This window comes from Rhinatrema bivittatum, chromosome 1, assembly GCF_901001135.1.
Source record: "Rhinatrema bivittatum chromosome 1, aRhiBiv1.1, whole genome shotgun sequence".
Lineage (NCBI taxonomy): Eukaryota > Metazoa > Chordata > Amphibia > Gymnophiona > Rhinatrematidae > Rhinatrema > Rhinatrema bivittatum.
Genome location: NC_042615.1, coordinates 665,595,524 through 665,615,644, shown reverse-complemented (window position 1 = coordinate 665,615,644; position 20,121 = coordinate 665,595,524). Strand labels below are relative to the sequence as shown.

Sequence of the window (20,121 nt, the reverse complement as noted above, 5' to 3'; positions counted from 1 at the left end):
CAAGGAGCGCGCCCCCCCCCCCCCCCCCCCCCCACTCCCCAGCCCAGCGCGGTCCGCGGGCACCTCCGGACCAGGGAGCTCGCGCCCCGGGTGCAGGAGGAGGCAAGGAAACCCCCACCCCCCCCCCCCCTAAGATTGAGCTTTATTCTACGGCAAAAAACGCACCCCCCCCCCTCTCCCCGCTCCTAAACTAATAATTTAAAACGCACACATCCCCTCAATCAAACTTCCTGTGTACTTTTTCAGGATTAGAGCAAGGGAGGTGAGCCAGAAGTCATCGGCACGTGATAAGCCGGTGCAATGGAAGGGGGGAAAGCTCCCTCCCCAGCCTCGGCCGAAGTCTGAGCTCCTGCGGGACCGGCGGTATTCGCCTGGCTCTGGGACAAAACGGTCCCGAGCCGCCGAGCTGCGCCGCCGTTACCCGTCCTCGCCTTATTTTGAGTCTTTCTCCCTGCTCCCCAAGCTCATTAGACATCCTTCCTCTCTCCCCTTCCCCAGCGCTCCCTTTGCCATTCCTCGCGACACAAAAAAACAGAAATAGGAACACATAAGGAGGGCACGGTCGCGATTGGGGAAGTTTGGCCGAAGTGCAAGGGAACAGGCTCATTAGAAAACTCTTGTTTTGCCCATTGCATCAGTTCTCGCCCTAGGAAGCTGTCAGAGGCCATAGCTGCCTGATTGTCAGCACAGCAGAGCAGAGCCAGGAAAGCTGACGGGCTCCCCTCGCATGTTACAGGCAGAGGATACCTGTAGGTAACTCCCCGGGGACTTGCAAACTCGCTACACTGGCTTAAGTAACCCTGAATTTTGGTGAAGGAGACGATGTTCCTTCTTAAATAAATATTCAATATTTGAATTGTAACAGAAGAGTAAAGCTCTCAAAACTTATATTTACAACTCTAAATGTAAAAACCTGTTACAGTCCAAATATTCTTGGCTTTAAAATGAGTATTTGCTTCCAGAGAAGTAACTTCTTGCCCTCATTAACCAGTGGGACCAGAGGTACTGGTCAAAGCATATGGGAAATAGACTGATCACTAAATAAAATAAACATTAACAAAAATACTAGCAAAACTGATCAGTTTATTTCCCATATGCTTTGTCCAGTACAGTAGGTCCCTTTGGTTATCTGTCACTTACTGGTCCTGCATTCCAGTCTTTGCTTGGGAAAGGCACTGAGTTGACAGCTAACAAACACAAAGTGTGATGGGAAGCCGTGGGTATCCTGAGATAATTACATCCCTGGACACTTACCAGGTCTGAGGTGCAGAAGTGCTCCAGTTCCCGCACCAGTGCGATAAAAACAGTTATCCCTTAACCACACCACCACTCTGAGTTAATTAGTATTGTTAAAGGTCATTTTGTGCTAATGGAAAATCTTATTTATTTATTTTATCTGAGAAGCAACACATTTGAGAGTTTACCTTATCAGAGTCATTCAAAGGAAACAGGACAGCCCCTTATTCTGTCCTGAGGATTGGCTATTTCCCTGTTCTACTCAAATTTCTCTGCTTCTGCAGCCTCTCTGATGGGGAATTCGGTGCATTCAGGCCTGGTGGTCCCTTCCCTTGCTGCTTGTCTTTAAGATCGGCCCATGCTGGGTGCAGCTTTCGAAGGGAGCTTTAACTTGTTTCCGAGCGAGTCGGGGTGGTTGCCAAAGCAACTCACCCTGAGATAAAACAAGGCAATACAAATTAATGTAACCGTGAGATACTTCACTATCATCCGGACTGCATTTTTTTTATTCCAGGCATTTTGAATATTCTCTCACTTCATTTACCTTAAATGTATGAAAATAAAGTTTCCAGCAGCACATGGACAGGACAAGCAGTTTGACAAAAAAAAATCCCAGGTATAGATCATAAAACTGCATTTACTTGGGCTTTTCTCAAGTTCTGTGTCTCTATGGGGAAAAATGCTTAACAAAGAAGGCCCTACATTTGAAAAAGCTAGGCGCTGAAAATTAAGAGTGAAACATGAATTAAGTGCTACCCCTGGCTATTCCTAGCAGTGCAGATGCCAGGAGGCCAGAATGTAAAATGGATGAAGGCGTGTTACGTAGGACAGCGACCAGTAAAATCACGAACCACTCACCGCATTCACCTCCGTATTACCAAAATCATCCGCCTCCAATTCCTGACTTAATCTTGCATCATGGACATTACTTCACAGTTTAGGACTCTTTATTTTTTTTCCTTTGGCACCTGAAATTTTAAAGTACAGAAAGACACAGTTTAGTGAAAGCGTAGGTCTTAAATACAGGTCTATACACATGCCAAGTGCCTTCTACCAAGATGTCTCTGCCAGACTGCGCTTAGTTATTAAGAACTTAAAGAGCAGACAAATACCAGGTCATGTTTACAGCGTAGTGTGCACCGAGCTGCAATAACTTTCACCTGAAGCTCTAGAGGCCCCCAACGTGTTCATAAAATTGTTAAATGTTGTACAAAATAATACAAAATTCGGCATAAAGTTAAAACTCTCCTGTTGTTTACAAACTACAATCCCTTTTTTATTTGTGGATCATGAATGAGAGTTCATTCTGTATCTAATTATGTTATTAATTTAAACAAATTAAGTTTCACAATTAATTTAATACATCATTTCAGAATAACTAGTCATGCCTTCCTTTCACTGGAGGAATATATATTTTTGGGTGTCAGCTCCTCTTAATCCACTATTCCATGGGCATTTCCGTCAAGGCCTAATTAACATCCCATTCATAATGAAGAGTCTACCTGAAATCGTAGCAGCTTTCTTACCAAATTATGTGATCTTCTGCACAATAATTTTTACAAAGGTTAAGCATGATTCCAAATACAGTCACTACTCAAATTTGAACATGTATTTGCAAATTAAGTCCAGTCGCAGATGTTGACTAGGAGCTAGATGTATGAAACTCTTTTTTCCCCAGAGATAAACCCTGTAGTACATCTGGCCCTTAATTGATCATTTGTAATGTCAGAAAATATTTGCAATAGGGTGACAAGGGCTTCAGCTATTGCTTACCAATGCAAGATTTCCTTCAAGACAATATAGTGGGTCTTATGCCCAAATCACTTTTTCCTTCTGTTCCTATGGAAAAATCTTTATAAAAATAAAAAACAGCACTCACTGTGTGTTACTTTTGTATTGATCTTCTGGTATGTAATTTGTGACACTCACAACTTCCCCGCAAATCACGGCATTAGTTTATAGTTCTTTATTCCCATCTCATTTGTTAATCACAAATACAAAACACCTCGCCCTTACTCTTTGAAAGGTTTGTAAAATGTATTTTTCATAAACCCTTTGATCCCAAGTTCTGCACCTGATCCTATGTGATTCTTTGACGTTGCTGAGCTTTTCCACTAGAGGAATAGGGGATGTACCGTCACCATCTCCTCCCAGGAACACAAGGGATCTGTGTAAATTTATAAGACAAGAGGTTGTCAGCCAAGGATGACACAGCACTAGGCAAGGGGCTTCCTCTTGCCCCCTGAGCAAGTGCCATGGACTCGGGGAGGCATGGTTCCTAAATGCTGTCAGACAGTCACTAGGCAAGGGAAATGACAGATTTAGATTTTTGCCTCAACTAGGCACTATTGGTGCTGCTGTGCCCCCATCTTCCATGCACCCCTCCCCCTCCCCCTCACACACATACACATTCCTGCACAGGACAGGAGGGGAGGGACTGGAGTAGGGAGCTCTGTCTGTGTCAGCCTCATCCCCTCCCTTCCTGATCTCTACAGCTAACTGGATGGCAGGGGAGGGGGGGGGGGCTGGAATGGGCTGGATCAGGCAGGAGACGTCCCTGATAGGATAAATAAAATGCTGAAATAAAGTGGCATACAATTCAGGGGCAGCAGCTTACATTTTTGGTGAGAGGGACTGGCAAGCATATCAAACCAAGCTCTGCTCCCAGCTCCACCCCCAGCTCTTTTCTCAGCTTCCATTGCCAATTTCTTACTTTACATTTATAGCTAATATAATTCTTTCTTACATATATTTGTTGTGAAAATCATATAGTATAATTACCTATTCCCAGATCAACCAATAAGAAGCTTGATGCTGGGAAACCAGACTTAGTTATAAAGGAGAAAATGACGAAAACATCATTACTAATAGAAGTATCAGCACTAAGCAACTATTCTGTAACATGTATGGAGAGAGAAAAGATCATCAAGTATCAAGAGAGGTAATCAGAGGCCAAGAATATGTGGCCTGAATACTCAGAAACAGTCCTAATTGCTTGGGCACCACTCGCCTGATTACAAAGAACTTCCAAGCTCACCTCGACATGCTGCCTTGTATATGTCATGCTGTGCAAGCTTCAGAAGCTGCTTGGCACAATGCAAGATTTAAGGAGAACACAGACAGAAAACGTGAGAGATTGAGATCATACTCTACATACTCTCTGGCTTAAGAGTGAGGTTCATCCTTGTCATTATGTATGCAAAAGTAATCCAATATTTATCTTGAACCTCCAGTTTAGTAAATATATACACTGTAGCCACAGAACTCCCCCACTCCCCAACACACAGACACACACACACACGCACACACACCTCCAACAAGGGGGCAAAGCAGGATATTTCCTTGTAAACCTCACCACATACAAAAAACCCCCCCCCAAAATTAAAATTCTGATGTCATCTATGTAACAGTAACACAAACTCCCTTCACTGCCAGACACATTGTGAAATAATGCAAACCTGCAAAAAAAAAGAAAAAGGAAAATGTTTAGGATGTATGCAGCAAACCTGCCATAGTATAGCACCACTAACTCACAGGACTCCAACAGCAACAATCCTACCTACGAAAAGGCAACACTACAAATATTACACCAGGGTCTCCATCACTGAGCACACCTTCTGTTGGGAAAACACAATGAACAGGACTGCTGCAGACCTCAGCTCCATCACACTTGCAGAGCACAGAAAGACCTTCCCTAAATACAGAATAGTTGACCACATAATACATCTGCGCAGGCAAAAACAAAAATGGAAATCCCAAGAAGCCAGATTCAGTATGTAGCACAAAACTGGAAAAATAGAAACAAAAATACTTTTACTCCTACACGTAAGCCAAACCTCTATTATCATTCTTGTGGGGAGTGGGGGTGTTATGTTGGAACTGCAGAGCTCCTGTTATTCTTGTGTAGAATGGGGGTGTTTAATTGCATAATACTCACCCCTCCACCCATGCCTATGCAGATAACATCTTCTATGTTCTCTAGGCCCAGACCCTGACTATGCAATCAGCAATCTGAACTACTGCCTTAAAAAGACACTACAAAAGCCTAAAACTATCTCCCCCCCCAAAAAAAAAAAACAACACAGAGATATTGTGGATTGGCAAAAAGGACTATCCTGGGCTTCATGGGGGGGGGGGGGAGAGGGGGGGAGAGAGAGAGAGATAGTCTTTGGGGAGGGGCTTACTGTGTGCACCTATTTATATCTCTATAGGAGAGCCACCGTAAGGTCGAGGTGAGATATTAGTGGTAGTTTAGGGGCCAGTTTCGCATGTAGAATGAGACGTACGAATAGCACAGTACAACTTGGTGAAGATTTGACAGTATTTGGAGTGAGGAAAGTCTCACAAAGATGAAATTTACCTATTAGGTGGCCCTCCTATAGAGATATAAATTCTTAATAGAGATGTGCGTCGTTTAAGGTTTTCGGGTCGGGCTGCAGTTCGTGGAAAATGTCCATTTTCTAAGATGGCGCCGGCCGTCCATTGCTTCTACCATGTGACAGGGGCTGACCAATGGCACCGGTAGCCCCTGTCACATGGTAAGGGCAAAGGGCCACCACGCCATTTTGATTCCTGGCAGGCCCAATGGCCCGAGAGCGGAAGATCGCTCCCGGGACTCCCGCTGGACCACCAGGACTTTTAGTAAGTCGGGGGGGGGATCGGGATGGTTGGGGGGGGGGGGGGTTTGTAATTAAGTAAATTTGAAGGGTTGGGGTGAGTTTGGGTTTTTTTTTTTAAATAAATGTGCCCCTCCCCCCATGCTAACTCGAAAAATGATTTTCTCTGAAATTTTGGGGAAAGCCCATTAGTTTTTCGGGTCCTCCGATCCATGCCGAATTGGACAATTTCGTTGAAATTTTCCAAATCAGCAAAAATGAATGCACGTCTCTAATACTTAACTATTAGGCGGGCCTTGTAGATAGTCTCTCTCTCCCTCCCTCCCTCCTTCCCCACCCAGCCAGCGTAGGATGCAAAAAAAAAAAATAGGGATTATCACAGGGCATGCTAAGTTTACTGTGCTTTTTGATGAATGATGGGGTGAGTTAGGTTAACAACAGCCCAGCCTACAAAAAGGCAGCATTGAAAATATTCCACCAAGTTCTAGAATACCTATGCACCTCCTATTCAGAGGTGCAGACTGGAAAACTGAACTAACCGGACTGCTACAGATCCCTTTACACAGAACCTCCACATTAGCAGAGTACCTCACCTCAGTCACACATGCAAAACACACATATAAAAGGTGACAGCAACCTAGAAATAGAAATATAAAAACAAAATAAAAATATGAGCCTTGACTTGTTGTAACACACTTTGAGCTCTCTAGTTAGAAAAGCATGGAAAAAAATGATGATGATGACGATGATGATGAAAAGCTAAATTCTAAACCCCAAGAAGCCTGATTCTGTATGTAGTACAATACTGGAGAAAAAAACCCAAACATGCATTTCCTCCTGTACTGTGCAGAATATAAAGATATCAGAGAAGCATATATTGTGAAATTGACAGAGAAAATAAAAAATTTCCGATCAAAGAATAAGGAGGATAAACTGCATGAGGAGGAATGAGGAGGAACAACAGCTATAGCTGCAAAATATGTATCCTGCCTCTAGGCCAGAAAGATAATCTGACCAGCGACAATAGGGACCAGCACCAAAACCTGGGAATTATCTTCATTGTTGTCCTTTCTGTGCAATGTAAATATTTTTTTACTGTTATTATTGCTGTTTTGAAAATATGTTCCCTTCTATTTTAACCACTTTATATTGGCAACGCATGTAAAAATTAAGCAAATAAAGTTATCAGAATCTAGCGGCGGATTCCCGATGAAGACCGGCCCGGGGATTCGCCGCCCAGGCCGGCCCAGGAGATACCACGGCCGCGCTTGGCAGACCATGTGACTAGCGCAACCGGCCCACTGGGGGATGCCCGATCCCTCAATAGGCCAATCCGCCCCTGTCAGAATCTAAGATACAGGTTTTTGTGGCCTCTGGACACTGTTCCCTCTGTAAAACCCCTTCCTCCTCTCTTTCCCTGAGTGCCTCAGGATGGGAGGGACTAGAATAGGGAGCAGAGCAGCTTTTTTTTTTTTTGCTCTGCTTTGTGTGCTCCAGCATCACCCCTCCCCCTTTCCTCTTCTCTGCAGCTGCCTGGGAGGAGAGGGACTAAGAGTAGGAAGCAGAGAGGTCTGTTCTTAGCTGAGAAAAAGCAGAGCAGCTGGAAGGCAGTAAATCTTTAGCCAGCCAACTACCCCTAGATTTTAGCCACCTTAGGTACAAGCCTAGTGTGCCTATTGCCAAATCTAGACCTGGGAAAGGGGCAGAAAGTATGTCTACAAATATGCAGAGATTTAGATTTGGGGGGGATGTAACAGATGGGCAATGCTGATGAGTAACAGTGCCTGATCAGACTTTTAGATATTAATTTCAAAACCTTTAACTTCATTTTTCTTATTAGGCCAATCAATAGCACAATAAAGCAAGAGAAGTGCCAGACCTTCCAAGTTTGCTTCTAACTGTTGTGGACACAATATATTCCGTTTGTCTGCCTGTGTATAGTTGTGTTTGTGCCTAACCATGTATCTGTCTGCCTGTCTCAGCAGTCCCAGGCTGTGCATGTTCAGGATAATTTTCAAAAAGATTTTACACGCTTAAAACTGGGTTTTACACATGTACATGCACTTTACCTGTGTAAGTGGGCTTTTGAAAATTGCTGCCATATGTATGCCATTGACTTGTCCATAGGATGAGGCAGGTTGAGGCGGCCGCTTCAGGTGGCAGAATTTTGAGGCGGCAAAAAATGACCCTCTCAGAAAGCCGCTATGGCATCCACCCCACCCTGCCTGCCCCTGCCGCGGCTGAAGAAGAATGGAGGGAGGCTGAGGGCCACTGCCAGAGCTCAGGCCGGCGGTGGCTGAAGAACAGAGAGAGGCCCCATGTGAGAGGAAGCTTGCTTGTGTGTGTGGGCACTTGTGTGAGGCATCTTGTGTGTATGTTTGCATGTGTGAGGCAGCTTGCTTGTGTGTGTGTGTGCTTGGGTGAGAGGCAGCTTGTGTGTGTGTGGGTTTGAGAGGCAGCTTGGTAATGTGTGTGTGAGTGGCAGCTTATGTGTGTGTGTGAGAGAGAGAGAGACTGCGAGCTTGACGGGGGGTGAGAGAGCATGTATGAGGATGCTTGGGGATGTGTGTGAGAGAGCATGTGTGAGGTGCTTGGGGGGGGGTGAGCATGTGTGAGAGTGCTTTAGTGTGGGTGCCAGATAGAGGGAACCTAGGGGTGGCAGGGGGGGGGGGGAAAGGGGTGCAGTGGTGGGGCGAGAGGGGGCACCATCTCATCCTTCACCTCAGGAGGCAGATTGTCTTGAGCCACCCCTGTATGTGACAGAGCACAGGCATGCTTAGTCAATTTCAGGGCTGTCCATTTGCATTAGCTCTCCATGGGGCATAGGCTTGGGGGAGGTCAGAGGAAATTAACCAGAGCAAAGAAACTAAAAAGAAGAAAAACAACCAAAATCAAAGAAAAACCCCCAGACAGATGGGACACTTTCATGTTGCAGAGACAGTTTGGATGCAATACAGAGAGCGGAAACACACAGCATGGTTTAAGTTGTGCTTGTTGCTCACCTGATGTATTGATATGTATATAATTAATTTCTATAATTCTATTACAAGAAGGACCTGTTCACTAAATATTTTGTTCCAAAAGCAACAAACCATAGCAAACTGATAGTGAATCAGACCCTAGGAATGTTCCAAAAAAAATAGTAGAAGAGAAATAGCATTTGTGAAATAAGAAAATTCATTCTCAGTATTCAGAAAAAAGTTTTATCATTTGCTTAAAAAAATTAGTAAAGATAGTACACAAGTGATTGCATAAAAATGGACACATCATTGAATATAAACATAGAAATATAACAAAAGTAAGCATGCTTAGCATTATAAAATGTATGCAGTAAAATGATCGGGCTGGGCCCATGTTTCTGGGTGCAGTGCTATGACCAGGACTTCACAGTATGGGGCTGTGGTATGGGCCCAAAGTGAATGAACCAGAATGGTCCCTGCCTGGAGGTTGAAGGGTGGAAGGAGGGAGGAAAAGAGGCCATCAACTCCCCCACCTCAGCGGTTGAAAAATGGGAAGGTCCCCTGCTAAGAGATTAAAGAGCAGGGGCAAGGGCAACCTGTACATGGGTGGCCAGGTGCTTTAGACACTTCCCCTTTAAGAGTTCTGAGTACTATGGCAGCTGCCAAGTTTTTGGGTTTTTTTTTTACTTGTTTTATTGGGGATGGTGTCTTTTTCAGTCTTGCCAACAACATTACCTGTAATCTATGCACATGTGCGCATGCACATATGCTATGAAATAAGCACACGCCGGAAAACATGGCATGCACAAGAAAATAGAATGGTGTTTCAAAGAATATTGTGCACAAATGTATACACTACGTTGCACACAAGAACTTTTCTGTGCAGCGCACACCCAATTAGGGGGAACATTGCTTGCAGGCCCAACATTTATTTGTAGTGGGCAACTGGAGGGTCTGGCAGAAGCAGGGAGCAGACTGCAGGCTCGATAGCAGTCTCAAACTCGGAAGTGAGGGCCAGGCCACGGCACCACAAAGAACAGCTCCCTCCCTAAGCTACAAGCTCTCGGGATTTGTTATCAGGGGAGTGGGACCCTCAAAAGCACGGGGCCTGGGGTGGCTGAGCTCCCTCCTCTTCCTCTTTGGACAGCCTCGGCTATCAGTTATGGTGCAGGAGATCCAGAGTTTGGATCCTGTGCAGGGCCGGGTTTAAGAATTCCTTTAAGAAAGCACTTAAAACCTTTGGGGGTGAATTTTCAAAACATTTACGTGTGTAAAATTAACATATACGTGCATATGTAGCTTGAACTCATGAACATCCTATTTTAAACATTAGAAGCATACATGCATTTTTGTACTTGTGTGCACATTTCCACTTGAAAAAAATGGGCGATCTATGGGCGTTCCAGGGCAAGACCAGAATCTCTGCACGCAAGTTGCTATTTTATAAGAGACTTACGCACGTACGTTTGTGAACTCATTTCTATAACTTTACACCTGCTAATTATCTTATGCAATTGGTATCCGACTTGCCTATTGTTTACTAGTAGTTGGGTGGGAGGTCTGGGTAAACTTGGGGGAGCTCACAGTGAAGAAGTAGGAAGGTCTCGAGGACCAGAAGGACAGGTGAACTGGTGGAGGTTTCGGAAAACTGGTGATTTCAATTCTGCGCACATGCTTTGAAATATACCAGCTTCCGCACGTATAAAGGGTTTTATGTGAGCATGTTGCAATGTTTTTTTGGGTGTAAAATATAATATGTACATATGTTTTTAAAACAGGTAGGAAAACTGCACACTTTCAATGAATTGCAGGTATTCGTGCGCAACCTTACATACGCGTACTTTGTAATCTGTGCATACCTTATATACGCAGGTTATAAAATACTGTCTTAGATCTCTGCACGGCCATAGATGCATGTACATGGAGCTGTGTGGAGTTGTTTGAAAGTTACCCTCTTTTTCTTTAAGCAGGTGTTTGAACTTGAATTTTAAATATTTATTAGGCACTAGTTTCTAGCACCTAGGTATAGTTAAGGCAGTTTCAAGTAGCCCCCACATCTTGCAAGTAGAGTTCTCTAATCTAGTACGTGGTAAATGTCTGCACCTATAGGGGTAGATCTCCCGCTTTGCCGGGGGATCGTGTGTTGGCAGGGTGCCGGCTGGCGCAAACGATAAGTTAAAGGAATGGGGGGGGGGGGAGGGGGTTAGAATAAGGCTAGGGGGCAGGAAGGTTAGGGGAATGGGTCGGAAGGATAGAGCAGGGGAAAGGGAAGTTCCCTCACAGGCCGCTCCTAAATTGGAGCGGCCTGTGAGGGAACGGGTGAAGGCTGCAGGTGTCGGCGCACGCAAGATGCACTAGTGTGCACCCCCTTGCGTGCACCGACCCCCGATTTTATAACATGCGCGCATCTTGTGTACTTGTTATGTACCCACTGCAAACTCAAGCAGATGCATGTGGGTTATACATTTTAAAAAATAAATAAATACGATTTTGGTGTCCATACACGTGTATCTCCTGGTATGTGCACAACTCAAAAAGTTTGAAAAAGGGGCAGGGCATGGGTAGGGTCGGGGCAGGACATGGGCAGGGCCGAGTCTGTAACATGAAATCTGCACATAAGTATTTACGTGCTCAAGTGCGCGCCGGGATCCCCTACTGCTTAACTTTACTTCTGCTATGGATGGCGAGTAAGTAATGAAATAACAAAAACTAGGCTAGTCAGTGGGGTTTTGAGGGTCGGGGCTAATAGGGTAAAAGGGAGGCAAGTTAGCTAAGGGTTTAGGAAGTCCTCTCCTTTACTGGGACGAACTGGAAACGAACTGGGGAAACAAGTAATTGAGTCGGCACGCTCATACGCAATCGAGGCAGCATTTGCGCACACATGCGCATGTCCGTATAAAGTCGTGTGCACACCAGTGGCGTAGCCACGGGTGGGCCTGGGTGGGCAGGTGCCCACCCAACTTAGACCCAGGCCCACCCAACTGGCACCGGAACTGCAAGGCTGTCGCGGGATCCCATCCCCGCGACAGCGAACAAGAGAACCCACGCCTCGCGCGCCATCACGGCACACGTGGGGAAGCGCTGCTGCGGCCGAATGGCCAACCGGACTTCCTGTTCGGGGGGAGCGGAAGCGCCGCGCGCAGCTTCCGCTTCCTCCCCCCAATGCAGGAAGATCAGCTGCCTCTCCTGCTGCCACCCATTCTCCTGCTATCTTCGGGCCACGCCGAACTTCCTGTTTGGGGGAGCGGAAGCGCACGCTGCGCTTCCGCTACCCCCCCCCCCCCGACAGGAAGTTCGGCGGGCAGTACGGCCCGACGCCCGAAGATAGCAGGAGGCCGGTGGCAGCAGGAGAGGCAGCTGATCTTCCTGCTCTGGGGGAGAAAGCGGAAGCTGTGCACGTGCTTGAATGTGTATGTGTGGATGAGAATGGGAGTGTGTGTGGGTGAAAACTGGAGCCTGGGTGTGTATGTGGGTGAGAATGGAAGCTTGAATATGTGGGTGAATGGGAGCTCGAATGTGTGTATGTGTGGTTGAGAATGGGAGCCTGGGTTTGTGGGTGGGTGAGAATGGGAGCTTGAATGTGTGTATATATGGGTGAGAATGAGAGCCTGGGTTTGTGTGGGTGGGTGAGAATGGAAGCTTGAATATGTGGATAAGAATGGGTGCTTGAATGTGTGTATGTGTGAGTGAGAATAGTACCTTAAATGTGTATATGTATGGATGAGAATGGGAGCTTGAATATGTGTGGATGAGACTGGGAGCATGGGTTTGTGGGTGAGAATGGGAGTCTGGGTTTATGTGTGTGGGTGAGAATGGGTGCCTGGATGTGCGTCTGTGTGTGCATAAGAATATAAGCCTGGGGAGGGGTGAGAAAGTGAGAACTTGAATGTGAGCTTGGGGGGGGGGGGGGGAGAGAGCATATGAGAGTGACAGCTTGAGTGTGTGAGAGGGAGTCTGTGAGAGAAAGCGTGTATGTGTGTGTGTGGAAGGGAAGAAGACAGTAATAGAAGAAAGACACTGAAAAGGAATTAGGAAATGAGCTATAAGGGAAAAAATGGGAAAAAGAGACCAGGACCAACTGATTAGAAAAATACAAAGATCAGACAACAAAGGTAAAAATATATATCTATATTTTGAGATGTTAGCAATTTAAATATAAGCAACACAACCGCTCTCTCAAAATTTATGGACAGGTAGGAGCCGTGTATAAAATCGTAATAATAAGAAGGCTAAAGTACCACAAATCACCGTGAATTATGTTTGTATCATTAAGTAAACCTCATACTTAGGCGTAGATGTGAATGCTATGCTGCATAATTTGGCATTATTTATCAGTAAAAAAACAACTAGTAGACCTGCATGCCTACAGCCCACCCATGTTAACCTTGTGCCCACCCAAAAAATCAATTCTGGCTACGCCACTGGTGCACACGTATTGCTAATTTGATAGCTAATTTTATAAAACACGCACATATACTTGCGTATGTTATAAAATCTCCCCGTCCATGTGCACGCGCGCGGGTCTTAAAATTCAGCTCAAAATATGCACAAGAAAATTGTTAATGAGATATGCATTTTGATAAGAATATAAGGAAAAATGATTAAAAAAAAATGTTGTATCTCATGAGTGAGATGAGATTCTTTTCATGCACAGTGTTCCCATTTAGTCATGGCATTCCGGCACTGATGCTCAGTTTTTGCTCTGCTTGTGGTTTCACATGTGTGATGCAGGAACTTTAAAATTAGTTCAATCAATATTCATCACTTTGTCAAGGCATAATACTGAAAGTGCTGGTGCCTACAAACTCTAATGATATCAGCTGCAATTTATTTGGTCCAGAATGAGAAGGAACTTCCAGTTTGATACTTCACTTTACTAAATACGTGTGCATCAAAAAATCTACTATTAAAAAATCCAGGTATGCAGACTTCCTATAGCTCTAGTTTAATGATAAGTTGTATAACTGTCTAGTTATTTTTGCAAAAATCTATTTCTTTCTATGTTTATTTAAATCTATCTGTATCTTTATCTTTAGATATATGATGTAGGCCGCTTAGCATGCTTTGTCCAAAATAAGCGGAATTTTAAAGCTTTTGAAAAAATAAATAACAGATCTACATTGACAGAAAAAATATTTGACACACTGTCTTAAATTTAAAATTCATTGATTTACTTCACATTTAGATTTTTGCTATTTAAATTTTTACCTTCATAGGAATTAATGGTGTTCTATCAAACACGATTATCTTAGTCAAATATTTGTAACCCCTCATCTCAGTTACCTCTTGGGCATTTAGAGAGGGCTACAGATCATGCATGGCCCCGTGACTTCCTGGGGTTCCCGTATGGAGGGGGAAAGTCTAGCTTTTCTTTTTTTTTTAATTTATACTTTATTAGATTTTAAATGAAATACATGATACAAAACCAAGGAATATGAAATACCATCAAGAAAAAGGAAATATATCTTAAAGCAGCAACAACTACAGGAAAACTTATCAAATCCACATTTACACGGGGGAGTCTAACCACAGGAAAAAAAACAAGGAAAATAGAAAATTTACCTCCCCATCCAGGATGGTATTGAGGTTTGTGCACAATAAATGATTGCAAACGGACCAGATCTAGAAAAATAAATGTATTCCCTTGATATGTTACCAGACATTTACAGGGGAATTTTAGAAAATATGTAGCCCCTAAAGACAACACCTGCTGCTCTTAATGTAAAAAGGACTTTTTTTTGCTTGCATCTCCTGGGGCACATCTGGGAAAATGAGAATCTTTTGACCACAAAACTACAAATCTTTATTTTTAAAATACAGCTGTAATACTAAATCTCTATCAGTTTCTGAGACAAAGGGTATCAAAAGAGTAGCTCTAGACATTTATTTATGTATGTAATTATCTATCTATCTATTTATTTATTTATTTATTTATTTAAAATCACTTCTATCCATGCCCTCCACAATTCAGGACGGGTTATATAAAAACATTCACAATAAAAACAAGAGATCATAACAAGACAAGACTATAGGGTCAATTATCTCTGATGCGCAAAACAAATGGTGGAGAACCAACTATTCAGTGTTAAGTGCCTGAGCTCTGCGTTATTCGTTCCTCGAAAGCCAAGTTGATAAGTTGTGTTTTTAGTGCTTTCCAAAATGTCCTGGGACCATTAATGCTGTGCAACAGTAATAATGGCAGTGAGTTCTAGAGAGTAGGGCCCACAATAGAAAAGGCACGATCTCTGGTGGATTGAAGGCAAGCCATCCAAGAGGAAGGGATGTCTAGGAGCAGTTTATTTGATGAGTGACATGGTCTTTATGGAGTACATACAATTTCAATGTGGCCTTAACCCATGAAGAGGAGATATTGTGTATTAGATTGTGAATAATAGAAATTAGTATATATTGAATCCGCCATGATACCAGAAACCAATGTAATGAGAATAATACAAGAGTAATGTGATCATGAATGTTTGTACCAGTGAGGAGTCTTGCAGCAGCATTGTGTATAATCTGAAGAGCACAAATTGAATTTTGTGGTAAACCAATACACAGGGAATTGCAATAATCAATCAAAGTAAAAATGGACTACAGGATAGTTCTATAGTCAGTGGGATTAAGGAATGGTCTTAGGTGAGGCAGTGTTTTCAGTTTAAAAAATGAACTTTGAATGGTGTACAAGATATGGGGTTTCACCATAAAGGAATTGAGAAAACTCCAGGCTAAAGATGGGAGCAAAAACATCTGGATTTCCCTCAGTAGACCCAGAAGTTCTCCTAATATTAGGTAAGTAATATCAATTTGATAACAAGAAAACCCTATCAGGCAAAAACTGAAGAACTTCAATAGCATAATTTTTAAAGAGATCCATCTCAGAAACCAATCTAGATCTATGAAAAATTTGAATTCTAAGGTTCCTGGATCTAAATCTATTTTCCAACATTTCAAACTGATAATGAATATTTAGATTATTTTTAACAGTAGTTCACATTGCATTTTGCAACGAAGTAATTGAGGTCTGTAAAGTTACTATAGACCCCTTATAGTAGTTTTCTTCCCACTTGTTACACCATGGGAAGAAAAGAAAGGGGGAAGAGTCCCTAATCTCATGATACAAGCACCAATGAGAGGTCCCATGAATAGACATGTTACCCGTTCTTACTTACTACTGCAGAAAGAACATATGTGCTGAGTTTGAGGAGTCTCACACCACCTCCATGATGCCAACTGTAAACCAGGGGTCTGAGGATTTAACTCTAGTAGGGAACCCTGTTATTTTGGGGGCTCCCTCTGGACCTGGCTCTTCTATGCCTACAGAAAATTTGTGTTCATCTGTCCCTGATGTAGCCTTGTCAGAAGATTCTTCAAGAAACTGTTTGGACTTAGCCTCAATTAATATACAGAGTTTGATGGTAATTATTCCTGATCCTGTGGTTTCTCCTTCCTCTATTCATCTTAGAGCTGGGGAGTTTTCTGCTCCACAGTCTGAAGATTTCAGTTTAAAGATAATCTGGAGGACTGTGAACAGGATTGATAATTCTCTAACAAATACTGTGAATGATCTGTGTTTATTTTCTTTGGGTACATCTGCCAAATTGATGAATTTAGACTCCAGGATGGGATCACTTGAATCTCAATTGATTCCATCAAAGTCAAGCTTTTCAAGGCTCTTGGGGTTTTGCTCTCTCTCTGAGTCTCTTCTGCACACCAGTCCAGTCACACAAAAGAAACACTATTCTGTTATTCAAAAATAAAATTCTTTATTGCAAACTGATGGCAGGAAAACCAAAATCCAAAACAGTACACAAATGAATAGTGCACTCCAGCAACACGAAGTCTAAAAGTAGCATGAAAAACACAATTACAATTTCTTTTCCACACATTCTTTCCAAAACAGGTAAGATCTTAGGGAAAACCTTGGGTCCTCCCATTACCTTTTGGGGTCTGAAAGATCCTCCTCTCTGTTCCTTTCTCTTTCAGCTCTTCTCCTCTATAGATCCTCTGACTGAATTGTAAGGTCAGTCTTTAACACAGTGGATTTTCCTGGACAGGGTTGCTCCCCTCTGTCCCCTCCCTGGTACACTCATCCAGTTCTCCAAGAACTCCTCTTTTATCTTGGGTTTGCTTAGATTCTGTTCTTGTCTCAAGGAACTTCTTCAGCACAGTCTGGACTCCCAGGACTTTCTCCTGGAATCTTTCTCTTCAATAAGGCCTGGCCAGGTTCTCCTCATGTCCCAGTTGCCTGCACTGTGCAGGCACTCTTCTCTTTTTCTCCCTGAAACTTCCCTGGGAAGGGATAGACCCATTGGCACCTGTCACACTCTGAAGGCTCTCAGACCAACTGAATCCCATGATGATATTTTTGTAATGGGTAGAGCTGACATTTAGGGGCAAAACTGGGGACCCGTCACCTATTATACAAATTTGAGTCAGATCATATGCATTTTTTAAAAGAAGAGAATCTCTTAATCCAAACTACCTATGATGTCATGTATCTGTTGGCATTATTTATTTAATTATATCATTTTTAAAATTTGCTTTTTCAAATTCATTATCAAGGTGGGGAACAAGTTACATTTTTATTTAAGGAGATCCCACTCAGATATTAAAAAATACTTTGAAATTTATAAAAGTACCTCAAAAGTAGCAACACACAATTAAAATAATAATCTATTTGCACTGAAAGAAGAGATTGATGGCAACACAATTTCATTACTTTGATAAGTTTACTTTATTCTAGCCAACCACTGTGTGTCTTTAAATGCATTCAAACTTTGACCTGTTAAAAATTATACTGATTCAGGGACCCTGAGATATGTTTTTATATTATTTATACATATATAGTACCCATGACATCAGCCACATGAAGTAATTCCAAAATGGTAGCCATCATGTGATCAGGTCTATCACTAAGCCTCATCAAGATAGTGTTCCGCTTCTATGGGGACCACCTGAGGAGGCTGCTGATACTTTTAGTAAACATCACAATTCTGGGCATTCAAAGTGGCAGGATCTCCTATTCTTCAGCAGCTGCAGGTATGATTCTTCAACACACTGATGGCAAGAATTAAACTCTGTTCTTATGTTCTTTTGTGAGAAATAAAGGGATCTTAAAGTGGCAATATCCTTAGCACAAAATCAACTCTAAAGGCCCTTAAAATGGTACACGGCAAATTAAAGTAAGTTCCACTGACAGAAGATGCTTGCTGGAGGTACACATGGCCAGACATAAAAATGTAGCAGTATGTCAAACTCACGTTCACCTTGCCACCAATATTTTGCTTTTATTAAAGATCCTTCACCAGGTAAACCTTCATATTTTCAATTTTCTCTTAGGCTATTGACTTTCCAGATGACATCCTCCAAGAATCCCAATCATCACAAAACCAAAACACCTACTGTGAGATTCATTGTGCATTTGTACCAGGTTCCAACGGAAGCTGCTATCTGTAGCCTCGTACCAAAGGCTATAGTCATGATGGTTGGATTACAGAAAAGGATGGCGGGCCAAATCATGGAAAATCAGTTGGCTATTCAAAGACTCATGGCGCCACATCCTTTGGCCCTTCATTGTCAGAAATGGCATTGAGCAGGACTGGGGCAGGATTGAAAGAAACCTCTTAAGTGCCTCTTAACATAGGCAAAAAAAGAACTGTCAAAATCTTTTTTCCCAGCATGTTTCCTCCCCTGAAGATGTTTTCTTTCTATGAATATAATTTCATTTGAAATTTTAGAATGCATATTTTTTTTTTTTTGTCAGCTGTTCTACAGTCTGGGGTTGCCTTGTTCCTTTTTTCTCATACTTAAGTCTCAAATCTGCAAAATTCCTGAACTGCACAAAAAGGTGAAAAAATGAAGATGTTTGGCAAAACATTTATGGTTTCATGCTGCAAAAAAAGATATTCAGGCCTGGTCAGGCGACACTTGTCTTGTTCCTGCTATAATTTACTCGCATGTATGGTTTTCTTTTAACACCTTAGAATTTCTCTGAACAGAAGCCTTTGTGAATTGCACCATAGCTATAATTTTTGTTTCCCTTTATCCCTCAAAGTAACAACATTTTTGCTGGCATTTATGTAACATTTTCAGCTATTGTGGTCAGTTCATATCCCCTATGTAGAGGCGATTTATGCACTAGAAGAAGCTGAACCATCCAATTTGAATGGTCCACTCAACTTTTTCTGACATTTAAATCTGCTCTATCTAGGAGTGAGTAATGTGTGCTGGTCAGTGACATTAAATGGGTCTGTTCTTTGAGTAATAACCTGTAAATTTGGGGCCGATGCAATACCGTGTGCTCAGCCTAGTGCACATCGACATGCAGTTGGACGCGCGTTTTGGATGCTCTAGAATAACTCCTAATGCAATAATGGGATAGTGCATCAAAACACGCATCCAAACCTGTGTGTGGCTACTCGCGCTCATTACATTTAAATGCCATGTTGATGAGCTATTAGCTAGTACCCTCCATGTGAAAAATCACCGTGCACCTGATGTGCATGTTTTAACCCTCAAAAATTCATGCCAGCCCCAGAACTGGCATTAAGCCTTGAGGTGCCCCAACCCATCAGCAGAAAAACTGAAAATGCTGCTTTTCTGTGGTTCCTCCGACTTAATATCGTTGCAATACTAAGTAAGAGGAACCACAGAAAGCAACAACATGAAAAAAAAAGTCTTGATGGTGGTCAGGTTAGGAAAATGGACGCTCAATTTACCAGCGTCCGTTTTCCTCATCCATGTCTGTGTCCGGGTTTAGAAAACAGACGCTCGTTAATTGAGTATCCGTTTTTCTAACCTGTGGCAGTGCGCACAGCCACCTCTCCTGGGTGCCCGATACCAAGGCCGCACTAGGGATGCATAATTTCCCCTTGTGTGTCCTTTTCAACATGGCTGTTCATTTGCATATCGCATTGCGTGCCCAGAAGAGATAGATGGACACGCATTAGGGAAACGGGCACCCAGTTTGGACACCTGTTTTTAGTGTGTCCATATTGCATCGGCCTGTTTGTTCTTTAGCAAGTTGATAATACTCTTGGATTATTTACGGCTATGTGCAAATTAGTTTCATAAAGTATGGCAAATATCCAAGTCTGCTTATCCCAAGAGCATGAATTTTAAAGTTTCCATGCAGTTTGAAGGATCAGTCTTTCAATCCTTTTGTAGAATTGTCTGTAAACATATAAGTATTACCAGAAATCAGTGTACACCATGCTTTTGTTTTTGCTTGAGCACATATGAAGTCTCACCTAATTTTTATCTCATGAAAGGTAAACTCAGTTTCTAAATATCTGTTTTTTGAAATTATT

The 20,121-nt window shown here is 42.8% G+C and overlaps 1 protein-coding gene across 8 annotated transcripts in view; it reads right to left on the bottom strand.

The window, feature by feature from the left end:
* The window catches only part of MEF2C (myocyte enhancer factor 2C), a 354,211-nt gene that overhangs the window by 294,888 nt on the left and 39,202 nt on the right, over window positions 1–20,121 (bottom strand). For all 8 annotated transcript variants that reach the window (XM_029573591.1, XM_029573607.1, XM_029573583.1 and 5 more), the window contains exon 2: window positions 2,095–2,204. The gene's annotated coding sequence lies outside the window, so the exon portion shown is untranslated. The remainder of the gene's footprint in view (window positions 1–2,094; window positions 2,205–20,121) is intronic.